Source organism: Lissotriton helveticus, chromosome 8 (assembly GCF_964261635.1).
Source record: "Lissotriton helveticus chromosome 8, aLisHel1.1, whole genome shotgun sequence".
NCBI classification, from domain to species: Eukaryota; Metazoa; Chordata; class Amphibia; order Caudata; family Salamandridae; genus Lissotriton; species Lissotriton helveticus.
This window is the reverse complement of record NC_136069.1, coordinates 605212418-605231825: the sequence shown is the minus strand read 5'-3', so window position 1 is coordinate 605231825 and position 19408 is coordinate 605212418.

Genomic DNA, 19408 nt, shown 5'->3' with positions numbered 1-19408 from the left:
CAAAGGTGTCTAGAATATCCATCATAATCAGTAAATTAAGAGATCGTCTGCATAGTGGGACACCTGATTCTCATAAGTGTCAGACCATCAGAATTCAGATATGTGCTTGTTCATCGTAAGTAAGTTTGCACTGCTCTTGACATCAAACAGTCTTTACATATCCCCTCTACCTTCACTCGTAGTCTACTATATAGGCATTTAACATAGTACAAATGTTGAGGTCCAACAGCAAGATGTTCAGGCATTAGGAACATGTATGTCCAAGAGATGCTGTGATAGGCCTTCTTGAAATCAATAGATATCACACCCAGCGGTTGCTGCATTTTGTTGGCTGCAGCAAGTGCATTGTGTAGTATTCAAATATTGAGTTTTGGGGACCTATTAGGCATAAAGTCACTGTGATCCTTATGGATTGGATCAGTTATAACTCAATAAAGCTGTGTTAAGAATTTTAGCAAGTATCTTAGTCCCACAGTTTATCAATGAGATTGGCCTGTAGGGGGGCATAGGTGTACCGTCTGTCCGGTTTTAGAATTGTGGTGACATGGGTCCCCTCTAAGTATTTGGCAAGATGTCCTAGCTCAAGAGCCTCAGTGTACAGGTTTAATAGTAGTTGTGTGAGGATGTCAGTCTGATATCAAAAACATTCTATCCGAAGTCCATTGGGCCTGTACTCTTTCCATTGGATACCTGGAAGATAGCCTTGGGCAAGCCTGAGGATCAGCCAAGAATGGTATTTAATTCTAAACACCCAATTTACAGATTTTGGCCCTTGGGAAAACCTGATGGTTCTTGAAAATATCAATGGATCTTTGCCAGCAAGTTAGAACGGAGCTAGAACAAAGACATAAACTTTGCATGCATCATCAATGGTCAGATCAATGTTCAGTCAATGATGAAAGGTTGATGAAGTTTCAACACCTTTATTTATCTTAATGGATTAGTATTATTTTGTCATCTTTATTCAGATTAGTTGTTTTACAGATATATCAATTAAAAGGTTGAGTAGTGACAGCATAAATAGATAGAGTTCTATAATGGAAATTGTCACTAAACAAGCTAAGGAACCTAATCTACGCTAAATAGAACCCATGAAGAGTTATTTTCGGAAAAGAGCAAGATTTAGACTGTGAGACAAAGCACCCCTAAAGAGTCATTCTGGAAACTCATACGAGTTCCTTACAGCTGCAGTAGCAACCAATTTAATAGGATGATCTTTGCAGTAGCATTGGTCAAAGAAGAGTCTCAGAAATAAAGAAAGAATAAAGTCACCTTTAGCAATAGCCATCTGAGACAAAAGTAAAGGAGCCTCCAGTAGAAGAGATGCAGAATAAAGAGGCCTGGGTCAGAGTCTTCTTCCCCTTCGATTACTCTAACTAGCTAGGAACACTCATTAATGTAAAACCATGCAATAACGTATCGATAATTGTTAGGCATTAACTCCTCTCTTCCAAGGGAAACTGGTCATCCAATGGTATTGTCAACTTCCGATACTTCTTCCCCTGATTCCCATGGTAAACATCCTCATCGATATAGTGGAAAACATTATTCCAGGATTTTATTATATGAAGGAAAGTTCTCATGAGAACCTACTTACCTAAGTAAAAAGATGCACTTTATGTCTATTGTGAATACAAAGAGAGTGGGATGTGGTGAGGCAAACTAGCAATAATATTCTGTAATGCATTCATAAAATATATCTAAATCATTATTTATTCAAGTAGTCATAGCAGCACATTGTACTAAAAAAGTGACCTAACATGGTGTGGGGAAGCTAAGGAAACATGGATTTGAAGTCAGCACATTCTTAAGCAAGTTGCTGGTGCTAGGCAAATGTTCTAAATAAAATTCTATTAAGCTTTGACTAAGAGTTAAAAGAAAAGACTTTTAGGCCCAACTAAAGAGGCACATTTAAATTATTAATGATAGCCTGGTGCAAAAAAAAATAATCTTCTATAATATTTTGCACACGTTTAAGTACTACACATTTTCCCTACATATGATTCTAAGAATTATTTACTAAATGAATAATACATATGAATATGATTTTTTCATGTTATAACACAGGCAGATTTCTCTGCGTTTTATTTTCTATGTGAAAACATTTCTACAGCAGTTTAAACGCATTCTAAAGTGCAATTCTAACATGGCCTGTGGGTCAAATTTTCATTTTTGAAGAAATTTCCTACAGCCTCTGCGATCTCGTCAGTTGTACTGGCCTCCTCTAAAGTGTTTACGTGTGTGGCAGTTAGTTGCAGTAACTGGGAGTGAATGACATAGGTAGTTATTTCTTCTTTTGGTGGCACCTGAGAATTCGCATTTAAAGAACCATAATAGGCAGAAATCTCATTTGCCATTGTGTGTTGTATGAATGTTGTCAACAGCATCTTCAATATGTAGCAGATCCCTAGTTCAATCATTATAGTGACTCACCCAGTGGGTGAGTGGTGTGACATTCTTCACTTGCTTGCTGCCTTATGCAATCGGTACGTTGCGTGTTGCACTTTGGCACGGAGCAGGATAGTTTAAAATACTGAAACTCCTGATCGAGTGCTTTGCCGTTCTGGGCCAATGCGAAACAATTTACATTTGAATATTGGTTTCTTTAGCCAATTAAGTTTGTATGATGGGTTGTATTACTATCTGTCACGACGCTTATAGTCTAAACGGTGCGCGCTACACTTTAATATGGAATAGGATATTTAAAAGTAGAAAAAGTTCTTGTTTGAGTGCCGTACCGCCCTGTGCTATTGTGGAGCAAAATACATTCATGCATCTGTGTCTTTAATTCATTAAGGTTGCATTATGAGTTATACACTTATCTTTCATGACTTATATGAACCAGTTATTTAGTCACACATGAGTATTAGATTGGCTTCCACTGGTCGCTTAAGAGAATTGGGTTTATATGTGGTCTATATGCCCTATATGGAAGTGTAGCTGATAATTGGTTGGTGACCATGTATTAGAGAAAAATATGAGCTATTGTAACTTGCTATTGCTAAGAGCATTGCAAATATTATGCATCTTAGAGAACATGGCTATTCAGAAAAGGGTGGAGCTAATATATCAAAGTTGCTGTTGGGCTGAAGAAGCTGAGTGGGCACATCGGATGTGAAGTTTAAGTGTGGCATGGTAACAGAGACCATGTACATGGAGAAGTATATTCAAAACCTAGTGCAGATGGGCAGCGGGGATAAAGTCATAATCAAGCCAAGGCTGGGTGCAATGTACTGCTGAAAAGAAGGTGTATTGTCCCTCGTCACTATGGTGATGATGTCACACATCACTTAGGCCCAGGGATGTCAGCAAATGTAATCCGTAGTCTGGTGAAGGGAAGAACCCACAATGGGATCCCGACACTGTCAAAAACAACACTCATTGGGCCATTAAAATATACTGAGCAGAATGCAATGGGGGAGCCCCAGATGGATCCTGCAACCCAGATAAATCAACCCATGTAGTCAAAGTGGGCTCACTCCATTCAAAAGGGGAGAAGAGCACTAATCAACATTGTTGGACTTGCCCCTTTTGGCAGGTTCACCCCGAAACTTTTTGTGTTCTCCTAGCCTTTTTCTGTAACCTGGTGTTGGTGATTTTAGGCCTCTGAGCAATTTAGCGCTGTGGCCCAGTGTAAAGTGCGTGCGCTCTCTGTGTATATGTGGTGAGACTGGCCAGCCCTCCCATAGGAATGCATGAGGGATATGTGTGTCCATGGTAATTCCTGGTATGAGAGGAGTGCAGGGGCAAGTTTAGTATGTATGAACTCGTGAGGATAAATGCTGCACAATGGTGTGCGCAGATTTATGGTGACTGGTGGAGAAATGCCACTTTTAGAAGTTGCCATTTCTGTGTACTGTGGGTCTGCCTGCCTCATGTGAATTGCATGTCTGGCTTGTGATTGACAGGTGCTGGATGATGTGGGTGGCTCCAAGAGACAAGATGGGTCTGCTCAGTGGTGAATAGGGAGATCTGCATGTAGATGGGAGGGAGGAGTTCCATCTGGGACCTGAATAGGATGGTGCCTTCCCTCCACAATGCCGGATCCGCCCCCTGTGGTGCGTCTAATCACTGAGCCCCCACCTAACAAAGGGGAGAGAGAGATGAGCAAAACAAAGTGCTACAAAGCTCCCCTATACTAGTTCTGACTGGTATCCCCCCAGCTGCTGATCCCAGCAGCCTTGTGAGTGCGTAGGCAGCTGCAACGTCTTGTGCAGATTTATCCTAGAGAGTCCCAGTGGGGACCCACTCAGAAGGCACAGGGGTGCCAGGACTCATTTTGAGAGACACAGCTGCCCAGCAAGTAGTGGGCAGCTGCACCGTTTAGGCCATTTGTTTCTTTGGGGAAATGTCTGAGTCAGGAGTGAGATGCACTCCTTTGCCCCTGACACTCACAGCTGCGCAGCACTTAATGCAGCTGCAATGTTTAGGCCTGCACAGATTGCTCAGCCTTGACTTTCACTCCTTTGGCAGCGCACCCTGACTCTTGGGACATAGGGCATTTGAGTCCCTTTTGAGATGGCCAGTTTGCCAGGGGGACTCATTAACCCAAACGTGGAGACATTTCTTCATCTGAATTTAAACCATCTGTGACCGGGGTATCAAACTCAATAATATACTTGGATTCCAATTTCTGCAGTTCTAACACTCTGTTACTACATCAAATATTAGGACACATCATGCCAACAGGAAAAAGTGCAATAGTCACTATTATGACAATGAGTGTCGGAAAGGTTGCGTGCCATTGGGTATTGTTTGTCATGGTTTTTGATAGCTCCCTATGTTCTAGCACACTTTGCTTGACAGGATGGATGGTGCTGCCTACATACAAGTTTGGGCAGGAATGCATATGTCCATAGACACAAAAATCATGTGAGTTATTTAGTGATAGTAAATGGCCTGCTAGTATTGGGGATATTGAATGATATTGTGTTCTTGCTATTATTGCATGTCTTGCATTTTCTGCAGCAATAAGCCTACTTCCTTCGACAGGCTATTGTCAATACAATTCTCTCTTATCAGATTTTCACTTAATATGTCCCTTAGGGATCTGCTCCATCTGTAAGCTAATGCTCGAAGGGTGTTGTAACTCGGTATCCTTCCCCTTCCCTTTCCAGTCCCCCCTCCCTTTCTACCCGTTTTGGTATGGTCCACTCTGACAGCTCAGGCGCTCGCTATCGAATGTTGAGATAGCAGCTGAGCCCCATGTTGATAAGCTGACGGCGTCCTTAGGTTATGCTTAACCGAATAAAGTAATTAAACTATCGTTACCGCCTCCTCATTACTACATTTGTTGGCGACGAGGTGAGGAGACTGTGCCAGGGACAGTGGATGCCGTTCCCCTGGAGTGAACTGTTTGCTTATCAGGAGAAGAATCACGGAGTCAATGGTGATCGACAGATGGGAGCTAAGTGAAACTGCTGCTGTAGTTTAAGCGCTGGCGGTCTGACAGTGTATACGGTGAAAAGTTTCAGACAATATATTTGATTGGGCGTTTGCGGATCCATGAGAGCAAGCAGCGTGAAGGAAATAGCTGAGGGAAAGGAGGTTTGCTCGTGTGTCAGGCCGGGCACAGGGGTTGCTTTGAGTTAATTAGAGCAGCGATGTGGGAAAACCATCATACTTCCACAGGCGGCGCTCCATGGCATGATAGTGAGGCGAGCGTGAAATGAATTAAGGAACTTGTAGCCAACGATTAACGCCCACGCTGTGTTTCTGTCACTACACGGCGCATAGATCCGGTGCCGGCGCTCGTTTGAAAGTCACGTCATCTGGGTACACGCATCAGCGCAGGACAAGCGGCAGCGCAGGGCAAGCGGCTAATAGAAGAACAGTTTCCACGACGTATTTTCCCCAAACCCGGGTGTACCAGCTCTTGGTCAAGGTTCTAGTTAAACCCTGTCTATTTGAAGCAATTTATGAGCGGGCATAACGTATTGAACACAGTAAAGGGCCAAGACTCACCCTTAACTCAGGCAGCTTCGTTCTGACAGGAATCACCTCAAGAGACACTCCTTCACAGGAAGTTCCCGCCACCGGGGGAGGAGACCAGCGTCTCTATTGGTTTCATGGTCTAAAACCCATAGAAAAAAAAGAGGACTTTTGAAAAAAACTTTCGGTTTTGCTGTAAACCATACCTTGATGTAGGAGACTGTGTGTGTTTGGGGCAAATTGAAATTTAATGTGACTGTTCATGGGGGAAGTTTTCTCCTTTCAGTTTCAGCTATCCTCCCCCTTCCTTCTCATTCTTAAGTGTGCATAGGGAGTTTCAAGGTAGTTCATGGCAATGGCTGGCGCAGGTATGAGTCAGCCTCCACCTGTCCTGAATGAATTAGGTGAACCAGTCATTCCCTGGAGGAGGTGGGAAGGCATATTTAAATCATATCTTATTGCCATAGGAGGTAGCAATTATTCAAATGTACGGAAACAGCACATACTACTCCACAATTTAGGCACACAAGGTAGGAAAATTTATGGAGACATTACAGGGAGGTTGGTGGAGGATGATCAAGAGGAAGTAGTGGAGGGTATCAACAATTATGAGTGCACTTTGAGGGAGTTAGAGACACACTTCAAAGAAAAAATAAATGTGGTGATGGAAAGACACAAGTTTTTTAAGAGGGTACAGAAGAAGGAGGAGAGGGTGAGTGCGTACATAGCAGTACTGAGAGGATTATCAGCCACATGTGATTTTGGGCAACTCACAGACTTGTTGATTAGAGACCAACTCGTGAGATGCACCAATGATACCAAAACACAAGAGGTGTTACTCACTAAGAACCCTAACTTAGAGGAAGCTCTCAACATAGCTAAGGGCCTAGAACACACCGCGCGATGTATGAGGGAAATGAAACCACAAGAGGGGACAAACAAAGAGAACAAGATCCACACGGATGGAGAAACCATTTGTAAAGTAGGGGACAAGAGTAAAGAGATGGTTCGCAGTAAGACCGGTACTATGGTGTGTTTTAAATGTGGTAGTCCCAATCACTTGGCCAACAATTGGAAGTGCCCGGCGAGAAATGTACAATGTAGGAAGTGTAACAGGTGGGGGCACTATTCCAAAGTGTGTAAGGCACCCAGCAAAGCTGTACATGCCATTGAGGAATCTCCTCAGGAAGAGGAGGGGGAGAAATCTTATATCTTCCAAGTGGAGGAAGAGGATGAAAATAACGATGACATCTATCCCAAATGTGATGTTTTACTTGATGGTGTAAAGTTCAGTATGTATGCTGACTCATGTTCACCCCACACGTTGGTAGACAAGAATGTATTTGAAGATAAATTTGCAAACCATCCCATTAAAATGGTGCAAGCTGATATCAGTCCCAAGGGGTACAACAAGGGAAGAATCCCCTTAGAGGGTATGGTGACAATGAGAAGAAGGGGCTCCAGGCACTCTTAAATTCCTTTAGCAGCTACTGTGTGACCAAAGGACTAGAAATAAACGTTGACAAAACTAAATGTATGGCATTGAATCCTAGTAGACCGGACAGAGGGAACTTGATCCTGAATGGCCAAACTTTAGGAACTGTGGACAATTTTTCCTATCTGGGGGTAGTACTCGATTCAAAACTAACATGGAAGGCCCAAATCGAGAAAAGCAAGGTGTCATACGCCCACAATGCCAAACCAATAATTAATAAATTGAATGCCAGCACAAGCAAGAGCGTAACCCCCGTACTAGAACTTTTTAAATTTAAAATCCAATCTACCGCGCTATATGGGGCTGAGATATGGGGTCCTTGGGCCGGGGAGAGCTTCAAAGGTCTGGATAACAAATTCATGAGAACAATTGTAAGGGTTCCCACTAGCACACCACTAATTCCCCTTCTATTAGATCTGAATTTTAAACGAACTGATTACCTGACCATCATTAGACCACTAATGTTCTGGATAAGGATTTGGTCTACCCCAGAATTGTTAGATTACAGGAATGGTCTTCGAGAGTTACTGAATTTGGACTCCTTTAACTCCATTCTATGGTTTGGGCATATTAGAAAATGGCTCATAATGTTGGGCTTGTATCCGTTGTGGGAAAATCCAGAGAATTTACCACCTTACGCCAAGTCCATAGTAAAGAAAGCCTTTTGGTCTTACATGAATAATAGGCTTACACATGACAGCAGAACTGGGACCCTAATACAAGATTTCTTATCCTTTAAAGACGAACCCTGTTTTGAATCCTTTCTGGATGAAATAGAGCCCCCTATGGCGAAGTCTCTATTTCTGAAATTTAGGTATGGGAATCTTATGTTGAACTTCAATATAGAACGTTGGTCAAAGAACAAATTGGAATGTCTGAACAGCAAAAGTGGGAGATGTCCTATGTGCTCAGCCTTTTGTATGGAGAACGAGGTACACATGTTGTTTATATGCAATGCGTACTCAAAAGCCCGAAAAAGATGGCTAAAACCTATGTGTGCGCTCTTAGGAACTAGATCTTGTCTTACAGCGTATAGGATCTCAAAAACTAACACTGCCCAGTTTATTGTATTCAGTGTTAGTAGGTTCCTCTATTCTGTGTATTTTGTTTGTAGGAAAATTGGCCAGATGCTTTGAGTAGGACTCCTTTAAAAGCTTATCCTTTGCTGCTAAATGAAATATGTTTTAAAGAGGCTGGTGAAAAATTAATTTCGTACTGATTTTTAAAAATTAATTGTTTTTAAAAGTATTGATGTATGTATATTGCTATGATCCTCTGTTTTATGCATGTATATTTGTGTGTCTTTTATGGCCAATTGGCCGAAATAAAGAATAAAGAAAGAATAAAGAATCTCATTTAAAGACAGGCACACGGTGGGGAAAGTGTATGTGTCTACTAGTGGCTCGACCCTATTGGGCTGGAAACACCAGAAGGAGTTGGGTATGAAGTTAGACCCGAATAACAAAGAGCAGGTGTTACTTATCAACCCGGTAGGCATAGCGGGGGACCTCACCGAAGAGTTTAAGGAGGTATTTAGCGAAAGGTTAGGTGTATTTAAGAACTATATGCACAAGATTATTCTCAAGGAGGGGGCAGTACCTGTGGTGCACAAAACCAGATCCATACCACTGCGCATGAGAGAACCTCTCCAGCAAGAACTTCAAAGGTTGGTCAGTCAAGGAGTCATCACTGAAATTGAGAGTTCAGCATGGTTGGCCCCGATCGTGATCACGGCGAAAGATGGAGGAAACAGCATAAGACTCTGTGTGGACCTGAGAGATCTAAATGCAAACATCCTGGTGGATAGGTTTCTTCTGCCCCGCATCAGTGAAATGTTGAGCACGATCCGGGGGGCCAAGTATTTTAGTGTACTAGACCTATCCTCTGCATATTACCAAATCAAGCTTCATCCTGATTCGCAAATTCTAACGGCTTTCACCACCCCTTTTGGCAACTTCAAGTTTCAGCGAATGCCATTTGGCTTGGCGTCCGCGGCCGCAGCCTTCCAAAGAGTCATGCAACATGTGCTGAAGGACTGCAAGAAGACCATCTGTTTCCAGGACGACATACTGATCTTTGGAAGTAGCGATGAAGAACACAATGAGATGGCTAAGAAGGTGTTAGAGAAGCTGAAAGAAGTAGGGTTCACCACAAAACCAAGCAAGTGCAAGCTAGGTGTAAGCTCGGTGGACTACCTAGGACACACCTTATCGGAGGAAGGCGTCAAGCCTAAGTATGACTTGGTCAGAGCAGTGAGAGACGCCCCCACACCCAAAAGCAAGGAGGACATACTATCGTTCTTAGGGCTTGCTGAGTACATGGCTGAATTTATCAAGGACTTCGCCATGGTATCGCAGCCTCTAAGAGAATTGATCAAGAAAGATAGTGTTTTTGCTTGGGGGAAGGAACAAGAGATGTCCATGATGAGCATATAGAAGGCAATCATTGAAGCCCCGTTCATTGGAAAATTCGACCCAAATGGAGCCACCATCATCTCGACAGATGCCAGCTACAAAGGCATTGGGGCGACATTGGCGCAAAGAGAGGGAAGTAAAGTCAAAGTTGTGGCTTTTGCGTCAAGGACCCTCACCGCCTCAGAAGCAAACTACTCGACCATAGAAAAAGAGGCTCTGGCGGTCTATTGGGCTATCCGTCACTACAAGTTTTTCATATGGGGTATACAGTTCGAGGTACAGACTGACCACAAACCCCTGGTCTCACTCTTCACTAAGAAGGACATGGAAAGCATGACGCCCCGCATAGCCAAATGGGCAGCGGGACTACAAGCATATAATTTCAGAGTGACTTATATTCCAGGGCAAAAGAATAGGGTTGCAGATTTTTTATCGAGAGCACCAGCAGGGGGAGAGGAGGACGAAGAGTTGAATGGTGACTCCATCCTGGAGGTGAGTCTAGCTGCAGTGGAAAAAAATGCTTGGGTAACCCAGATGGAACAAGATGAAGTAATGAAGAAGGTGAAGAAACATATCCTCACGGGATGGCCAAAGAAGTGTAAGGACATGGAGGACGAGATCCAACCGTATTGGAATGTGCGGGAAGACCTATCTGTTGAAGGAAATTTCATACTCAAGTCCGGGAAGCTCGTCCCACCGGAGGCTTTAAGGAACCAGATCGTGGAACTAGCGCATGAGGGTCATCTGGGCCGCAGTTTGAGCAAAGCTAGACTACGTATGGACTACTGGTTTCCAGCAATGGACAGTGAGATGGAAGACAAAGTGCGGGACTGCTACGCATGCAGCCTGAGTGACAAGTCGAAAGTCACTAGACGAGCACCATTGTCACCGGTGGAAGTTCCCGAGATTCCCTGGGACAAGTTAGGTTTCGACATAGCCGGTCCCATCCATGGCAAGGGGCCTCAGGATTGGTACCTACTAGTTCTGGTGGATTACTATTCAAGCTGGATAACCTGCAAGATGGTCCACAATGTGAACACAAGGTCGATCATTGAGTTCATGAAGGAGGTGTTCTCGAGAAAAGGAATCCCTTTGACACTGGTAACGGACAATGGGGTGCAGCTGATCTCTGAAGAGATGAAAGAATTTCTGAAAGACTGCTCCATAGCCCATATCCGCACGCCATTGTATTGCCCCAAGGCAAATGGCAAGGTGGAAAGGGTAAACCGCATGTTGAAAGAGTGCATGCAGCTGGCCAATCAGGCTGGGGAAAACATCGAGGAAGCAATAAGAGACATGCTATGGGCATACCACACCACGCCGAAATCTACTACAGGATGCACACCTTTCGAGTTACTGAGAGGAAGGAAAGCAGGAACAAAGCTGACCCCTAATTGGATGGGAAGAAAGCAAATAGAAGAGACCGACCCCAAAGAGATCAAGAGGAGGATTGAAACCAATCAATGGAAATACAAGGAATGGTACGACAGGAAGTGGGGAGTCAAGGAGAGAGAGTTCCAGCGAGGACAAAATGTCTACGTCAGGAAACCGGAAAGACTAAGAAAAGGAGGAGAAACGTTCTATGCCCCCAATACCATCAGAATGCCAAAGAAGAACACAGTGGTCATGGAGGATTGAAGATTATGGAGCCATGATCGGGTGGTGCCCACAGAGGGGGAAGAAGCTAGGTCAGGCTCAAGAAGAATGGAGGGTGGAGACATCAATGGTGAGGTCAGACAATACAGAAAGAGTGATAGACCCAGGTTCCCTCCTCACTGGCACAAACAATACATAATGAGATCGTGATCTGCTATGTGAATACGAAGTATTGTGTTACTGTGGGTCTTCTGCGAAAGACCGTGGGCTACGATTGAGGGTGGGGTATTTTCTTTCCTACTTCCACCCCGGCCTTCCCAGTTCTCATTCCCTCCCTTCTCACTCTTCTTTTTGTTTCCCTAGGGAGGATGATGTGTTGTAACTTGGTATCCTTCCCCTTCCCTTTCCAGTCCCCCTTCCCTTTCTACCCGTTTTGGTATGGTCCACTCTGACAGCTCAGGCGCTCGCTATCGAATGTTGAGATAGCAGCTGAGCCCCATGTTGATAAGCTGACGGCGTCCTTAGGTTATGCTTAACCGAATAAAGTAATTAAACTATCGTCACCGCTTCCTCATTACTACAAAGGGTTACCCAAATACTTTCTTAGAATCTCAAACATATCCAAAGCATACCAATGTTTTAAAATACTCCTAATCTGGGTACATCTGGTGTTATATGTAGTGATGAATATGATACTAGTTTCTGTTTGGTGGAATTTTTCTGCTCAACTTTGGTCTCTAAGAGATTCAGGGCCCGATGTAGGTAAATCCCATTTACCGATTTTGAAATACCGAATTTTACCGATTCGGTATTTCAAAATCGGTAAATGGTATGTAGGTCCCAACATCTGGATTCGTTACCGAATCCTTAACAATTCTTTAATTACCGATTCGGTAAATACCGAATCGGTAATGCCCATTCATTCCTATGGGCTTTGAAGCCCATAGGAATGATTAGACTTTGCATGAAACATATCGTTCATAAGTTAGAGTTTTGGTTCTTAATTGGCTAGCCCTCCATTTTATGCCCATACAGATGGTAGCATAGATATAACATGTTTTGATTTAGGGTCTGGTCGCATTTCATATCATAATTTCCTCAGTCTACAGTATACACGTGAATGACGGTCACCTGATGAAGGCAGAATGCCGAAACGCGCGTAGTGCCAATATTCACCGCTTTTGCCCACTACAATAGACCATTGACCGACCTGTCTTTGTTGGTTTTTTGTGATATGTGTTTATAATTTTCAAGTTTTTCTTTAAATGTGTATACCTTTATCAAATGTAATATTGAATTTTGTATCATAACCATCTATTTATAGAGCCTATATAGGACACTCAAAATAATCAGACAATTATTGTTATAAAATAAAATAAAAAGATTTTTGAAAATCAAAATATACATCTCTCTGTTATCATAAACATATAGGATTGTGTGAATGTCGTAGCTATATACACGAGTATTTGAATGAGAGGTTTTGGCATTTTCTTATTAATTGTTTGCTATAATTTCTTTTCAAAACTATGATGGATATTCTAGACACCTTTGGGCTGTACTCAGGGCTTCAAGGTCATTGGAGATAAACTAAAGTGTTTCCCATAGGCCTACCGGAATCACATAAGCACATAACAGTTTACTGCATGCCTTTAGTGCTCATCTATCCAATTTAATATACAGCATACCTTATGGTAAATGTGTATACCTTTATCAAATGTAATATTGAATTTTGTATCATAACCATCTATTTATAGAGCCTATATAGGACACTCAAAATAATCAGACAATTATTGTTATAAAATAAAATAAAAAGATTTTTGAAAATCAAAATATACATCTCTCTGTTATCATAAACATATAGGATTGTGTGAATGTCGTAGCTATATACACGAGTATTTGAATGAGAGGTTTTGGCATTTTCTTATTAATTGTTTGCTATAATTTCTTTTCAAAACTGTTAATGCCCTACCTATAGCAAATCTATTTCGCGTAGGGGTCCCCTGTTTTTCAAACTATAGAATATCCATCATAATCAGTAAATTGAGAGATCGTCTGCATAGTGGGACACCTGATTCTCATAACTGTCAGACCATCAGAATTCAGATATGTGCTTGTTCATCGTAAGTAAGTTTGCACTGCTCTTGACATCGAACAGTCTTTACATATCCCCCCTAACTTCACTCGTAGTCTACTATATAGGCATTTAACATAATACAAATGTTGAGGTCCAACAGCAAGATGTTCAGGCATTAGGAACATGTATGTCCAAGAGATGCTGTGATAGGCCTTCTTGAAATCAATAGATATCACACCCAGCGGTTGCTGCATTTTGTTGACTGCAGCAAGGGCATTGTGTAGTATTCAACTATTGAGTTTTGGGGACCTATTAGGCATAAAGTCACTGTGATCCTTATGGATTAGATCAGTTATAACTCAATAAAGCTGTGTTAAGAATTTTAGCAAGTATCTTAGTCCCACAGTTTATCAATGAGATTGACCTGTAGGGGGGCATAGGTGTACCGTCTGTCCGGTTTTAGAATTGTGGTGACATGGGTCCCCTCTAAGTATTTGGCAAGATGTCCTAGCTCAGGAGCCTCAGTGTACAGGTTTAGTAGTAGTTGTGTGAGGATGTCAGTCTGATATCAAAAACATTCTATCCGAAGTCCATTGGGCCTGTACTCTTTCCATTGGATACCTGGAAGATAGCCTTGGGCAAGCCTGAGGATCAGCCAAGAATGGTATTTAATTCGAAACACCCAATTTACAGATTTTGGCCCTTGGGAAAACCTGATGGTTCTTGAAAATATCAATGGATCTTTGCCAGCAAGTTAGAACGGAGCTAGAACAAAGACATAAACTTTGCATGCATCATCAATGGTCAGATCAATGTTCAGTCAATGATGAAAGGTTGATGAAGTTTCAACACCTTTATTTATCTTAATGGATTAGTATTATTTTGTCATATTTATTCAGATTAGTTGTTTTACAGATATATCAATAAAAAGGTTGAGTAGTGACAGCATAAATAAATAGTGTCTATAATGGAAATTGTCACTAAACTAGCTAAGTAACCTAATCTACGCTAAATAGAACCCATGCAGAGTTATTTTCGGAAAAGAGCAAGATTTAGACTGTGAGACAAAGTACCCCTAAAGAGTCGTTCTGGAAACTCATACGAGTTCCTTACAGCTGCAGTAGCAACCAATTTATTAGGATGATCTTTGCAGTAGCATTGGCCAAAGAAGAGTCTCAGAAATAAAGAAAGAATAAAGTCACCTTTAGCAATAGCCATCTGAGACAAAAGTAAAGGAGCCTCCAGTAGAAGAGCTGCAGAATAAAGAGGCCTGGGTCAGAGTCTTCTTCCCCTTCGATTACGCAATTCTCATTACTCTAATTAGCTAGGAACACTCATTAATGTAAAACCATGCAATAACGTATCGATAATTGTTAGGCATTAACTCCTCTCTTCCAAGGGAAACTGGTCATCCAATGGTATTGTCAACTTCCGATACTTCTTCTCCTGATTCCCATGGTAAACATTCTCATCGATATAGTGGAAAACATTATTCCAGGATTTTATTATATGGAGGAAAGTTCTCATGAGAACCTACTTACCTAAGTAAAAAGATGCACTTTATGTCTATTGTGAATACAAAGAGAGTGGGATGTGGTGAGGCAAACTAGCAATAATATTCTGTAATGCATTTATAAAATATATCTAAATCATTATTTATTCAAGTAGTCACAGCAGCACATTGTACTAAAAAAGTGACCTAACATGGTGTGAGGAAGCTAAGGAAACATGGATTTGAAGTCAGCACATTCTTAAGCAAGTTGCTGGTGCTGGGCAAATGTTCTAAATAAAATTCTATTAAGCTTTGACTAAGAGTTGAAAGAAAAGACTTTGAGGCCCAACTAAAGAGGCACATTTAATTTATTAATGATAGCCTGGTGCAAAAAAAAAAATCTTCTATAATATTTTGCACACGTTTAAGTACTACACATTTTCCCTACATATGATTCCAAGAATTATTTACTAAATTAATAATACACATGAATATGATTTTTTCACGTTATAACACAGGCAGATATCTTTGCCTTTTATTTTCTATGTGGAAACATTTCTACAGCAGTTTAAACGCATTCTAAAGTGCAATTCTAACATGGCCTGTGTGTCAAATGTTCATTTTTGAAGAAATTTCCTACAGCCTCTGCGATCTCGTCAGTTGTAGTGGCCTCCTCTAAAGTGTTTAAGTGTGTGGCAGTTAGTTGCAGTAACTGGGAGTGAATGCAGTTATTTCTTCTTTTGGTGGCACCTGAGAATTCGCATTTAAAGAACCATAATATTCAGAAATATCATTTGCCATTGTGTGTTGTATGAATGTTGTCAACAGCATCTTCAATATGTAGCAGATCCCTAGTTCAATCATTATAATGACTCACCCACTGGGTGAGTGGTGTGACATTCTTCACTTGCTTGCTGCCTTATGCAATCGGTACGTTGCGTTTTGAACTTTGGCACAGAGCAGGATAGTTTAAAATACGGAAACTCCTTATCGAGTGCTTTGCCGTTCAGGGCCAATGCGAAACAATTTACATTTGAATATTGGTTTCTTTAGCCAATTAAGTTTGTATGATGGGTTGTATTTCTATCTGTCACGACGCTTATAGTCTAAACGGTGCGCGCTACACTTTAATATGGAATAGGATATTGAAAAGTAGAAAAAGTTCTTGTTTGAGTGCCGTACCGCCCTGTGCTATTGTGGAGCAAAATACATTCATGCATCTGTGTCTTTAATTCATTAAGGTTGCATTATGAGTTATACACTTATCTTTCATGACTTATATGAACCAGTTATTTAGTCACACATGAGTATTAGATTGGCTTAATTCCACTGGTTGCTTAAGAGAATAGGGTTTATATGTGGTCTATATTCCCTATAGGGAAGTGTAGCTGATAATTGGTTGGTGACCATGTATTAGAGAAAAATATGAGCTATTGTAGCTTGCTATTGCTAAGAGAATTGCAAATATTATGCATCTTAGAGAACATGGCTATTCGGAAAAGGGTGGAGCTAATATATCAAAGTTGCTGTTGGGCTGAAGAAGCTGAGTGGGCACATCGGATGTGAAGTTTAAGTGTGGCATGGTAACAGAGACCATGTACATGGAGAAGTATATTCAAAACCTAATGCAGATGGGCAGCGGGGATAAAGTCATAATCAAGCCAAGCCAATGTACTGCTGAAAAGAAGGTGTATTGTCCCTCGTCACTATGGCGATGATGTCACACATCACTTAGGCCCAGGGATGTCAGCAAATGTAATCCGTAGTCTGGTGAAGGGAAGAACCCACAATGGGATCCCAACACTGTCAAAATCAACACTCATTGGGCCATTAAAATATACTGAGCAGAATGCAATGGGGGAGCCCCAGATGGATCCTGCAACCCAGATAAATCACCCCATGTAGTAAAAGTGGGCTCACTCAATTCAAAAGGGGAGAAGAGCACTAATCAACATTGTTGGACTTGACCCTTTCGGCAGGTTCACCCCGAAACTTTTTGTGTTCTCCTAGCCTTTTTCTGTAACCTGGTGTTGGTGATTTTAGGCCTCTGAGCAATTTAGCACTGTGGCCCAGTGTAAAGTGCGTGCGCTCTCTGTGTATATGTGGTGAGACTGGCCTGCCCTCCCATAGGAATGCATGAGGGATATGTTAGTCCATGGTACTTCCTGGTATGAGAGGAGTGCAGGGGCGAGTTTAGTATGTATGAACTCGTGAGGATAAATGCTGCACAATGGTGTGAGCAGATTTATGGTGACTGGTGGAGAAATGCCACTTTCAGAAGTTGCCATTTCTGTGTACTGTGGGTCTGCCTGCCTCATGTGAATTGCGTGTCTGGCTTGTGATTGACAGGTGCTGGATGATGTGGGTGGCTCCAAGAGACAAGATGGGTCTGCTCAGTGGTGAATAGGGAGATCTGCATGTAGATGGGAGGGAGGAGTTGCACCTGGGACCTGAATAGGATGGTGCCTTCCCTCCACAATGCTGGATCCGCCCCCTGTGGTGCGTCTAATCACTGAGCCCCCACCTAACAAAGGAGAGAGAGATGAGCAAAACAAAGTGCTACAAAGCTCCCCTTTACTAGTTCTGACTGGTATCCCCCCAGCTGCTGATCCCAGCTGCCTTGTGAGTGCGCAGGCAGCTGCAACGTCTTTGGCAGATTTATCCTAGAGAGTCCCAGTGGGGACCCACTCAGAAGGCACAGGGGTGCCAGGACTCATTTTGAGAGACACAGCTGCCCAGGAAGTAGTGGGCAGATGCACCGTTTATGCCATTTGTTTCTTTGGGGGACATGTCTGAGTCAGGAGTGAGATGCACTCCTTTGTCCCTGACACTCACAGCTGCGCAGCACTTAGTGCAGCTGCAACGTTTGGGCCTGCATATATTGCTCAGCCTTGACTTTCACTCCTTTGGCAGCGTACCCTGACTCTTGGTACATAGGGCATTTGAGTCCCTTTTGAGATGGCCAGTTGGCCAGGGGGGCTGTCAGGATTATAGGGCGCCATTCCCTAGCGTGATGGTGGTGCTAGGAAATGCAATGTGTGTAGTATGTTTTATGCATCCTGTTTTATACCTCTAAATGTGTTCATATGATTAAGAGGTTGTTTTGCATATTATGGTTTATGCTAGTGAGATTATGTTTCACTGTGTGATTTACGCCCCTAATGTGAGTAAGGCTTCGGAGGTTAGGGTCTAATGCGTTTAGACTTGTGAGAGGATGGCATCATGCGCCAGATTTTCCCGCCGCCCTAGCCCGCGGCCCCGCCCCCCCGCCAGCCGTTTGGCTCCCGCTCCCGCCCTCCCGCAGACCCTCCCGACCGGCTCCCTTTTTAAGGGGAGCGCGACCAGAGCCAGGGAGTGACCACTGCGCCTCCTGGCCTGGTCACCCCCACGCTCCTGTGCCTGCCTGCTCAGCCCCAGCCACCGAGGGCCGCCGAGCACTCCAGCCTCCAGCCACCCGAGGGCCGCCGAGCACTCCAGCCTCCAGCCACCCGAGGGCTGCCGAGCCCACCAGCCTCCCGCCACCCGAGGCCCGCCGAGGCCGCGCCAGATTTTCCCGCCACCCCAGCCACCCGAGGCCCGCCGAGGCCGTGCCAGATTTTCCCGCCGCCCTAGCCCGCGGCCCCGCCCCCCCGCCAGCCGATTGGCTCCCGCTCCCGCCCTCCCGCAGACCCTCCCGACCGGCTCCCTTTTTATGACGCCCCCAGAGCGACCGCGCAGCGGGAGCACCGAATGAGCGCCGAAGGTGCACCAAAGGTAAGCCCGTCTGTGCCCGTCCGCGCCTGGACCGCGCCCAGGGCCAAGACCCCTGTCCCCGCCGGACGTACGACGCCGCCACCTCAACGCACTCAACACCGGCCGAATCCCGGGATGCTACCGAGCCACCCCGAGACGAACCCACGGACCGTTCAGCTGCCACGCCTGCAAGTTCACCGGCATCCGGACCTGCCCCGCACCAGCGCCCGCCAAGCCGAACACCAGCAGCAACCACCTCAACTGCATCCTACTCAACACCCGCTCCGTCCACAGACACGCCATCGAACTCTGGAACCTCCTCGACACCACAGCTCCTGACGTCGCCTTCCTCACGGAAACCTGGATGAACGACTCCTCAGCGCCCGACATCGCCATCGCCATCCCAGAGGGCTACAAGATTACCCGAAGAGACCGCGGCAACCAGACTGGAGGAGGCATCGCCATCATCTACAGAGACACCATCCGCATCGCGACCAACACCGACGACACCCTGACAACCGCCGAACACCTGCACTTCCAGATCCACACGGACCCCAAAACCACCCTCAGAGGCACCCTCATCTACCGACCCCCGGGACCACGCACACAATTCAGCGAAGACATCGCCGACTTCATCAGCCCGCACGCCCTCCCCTCCGCTGACTTCATCCTCC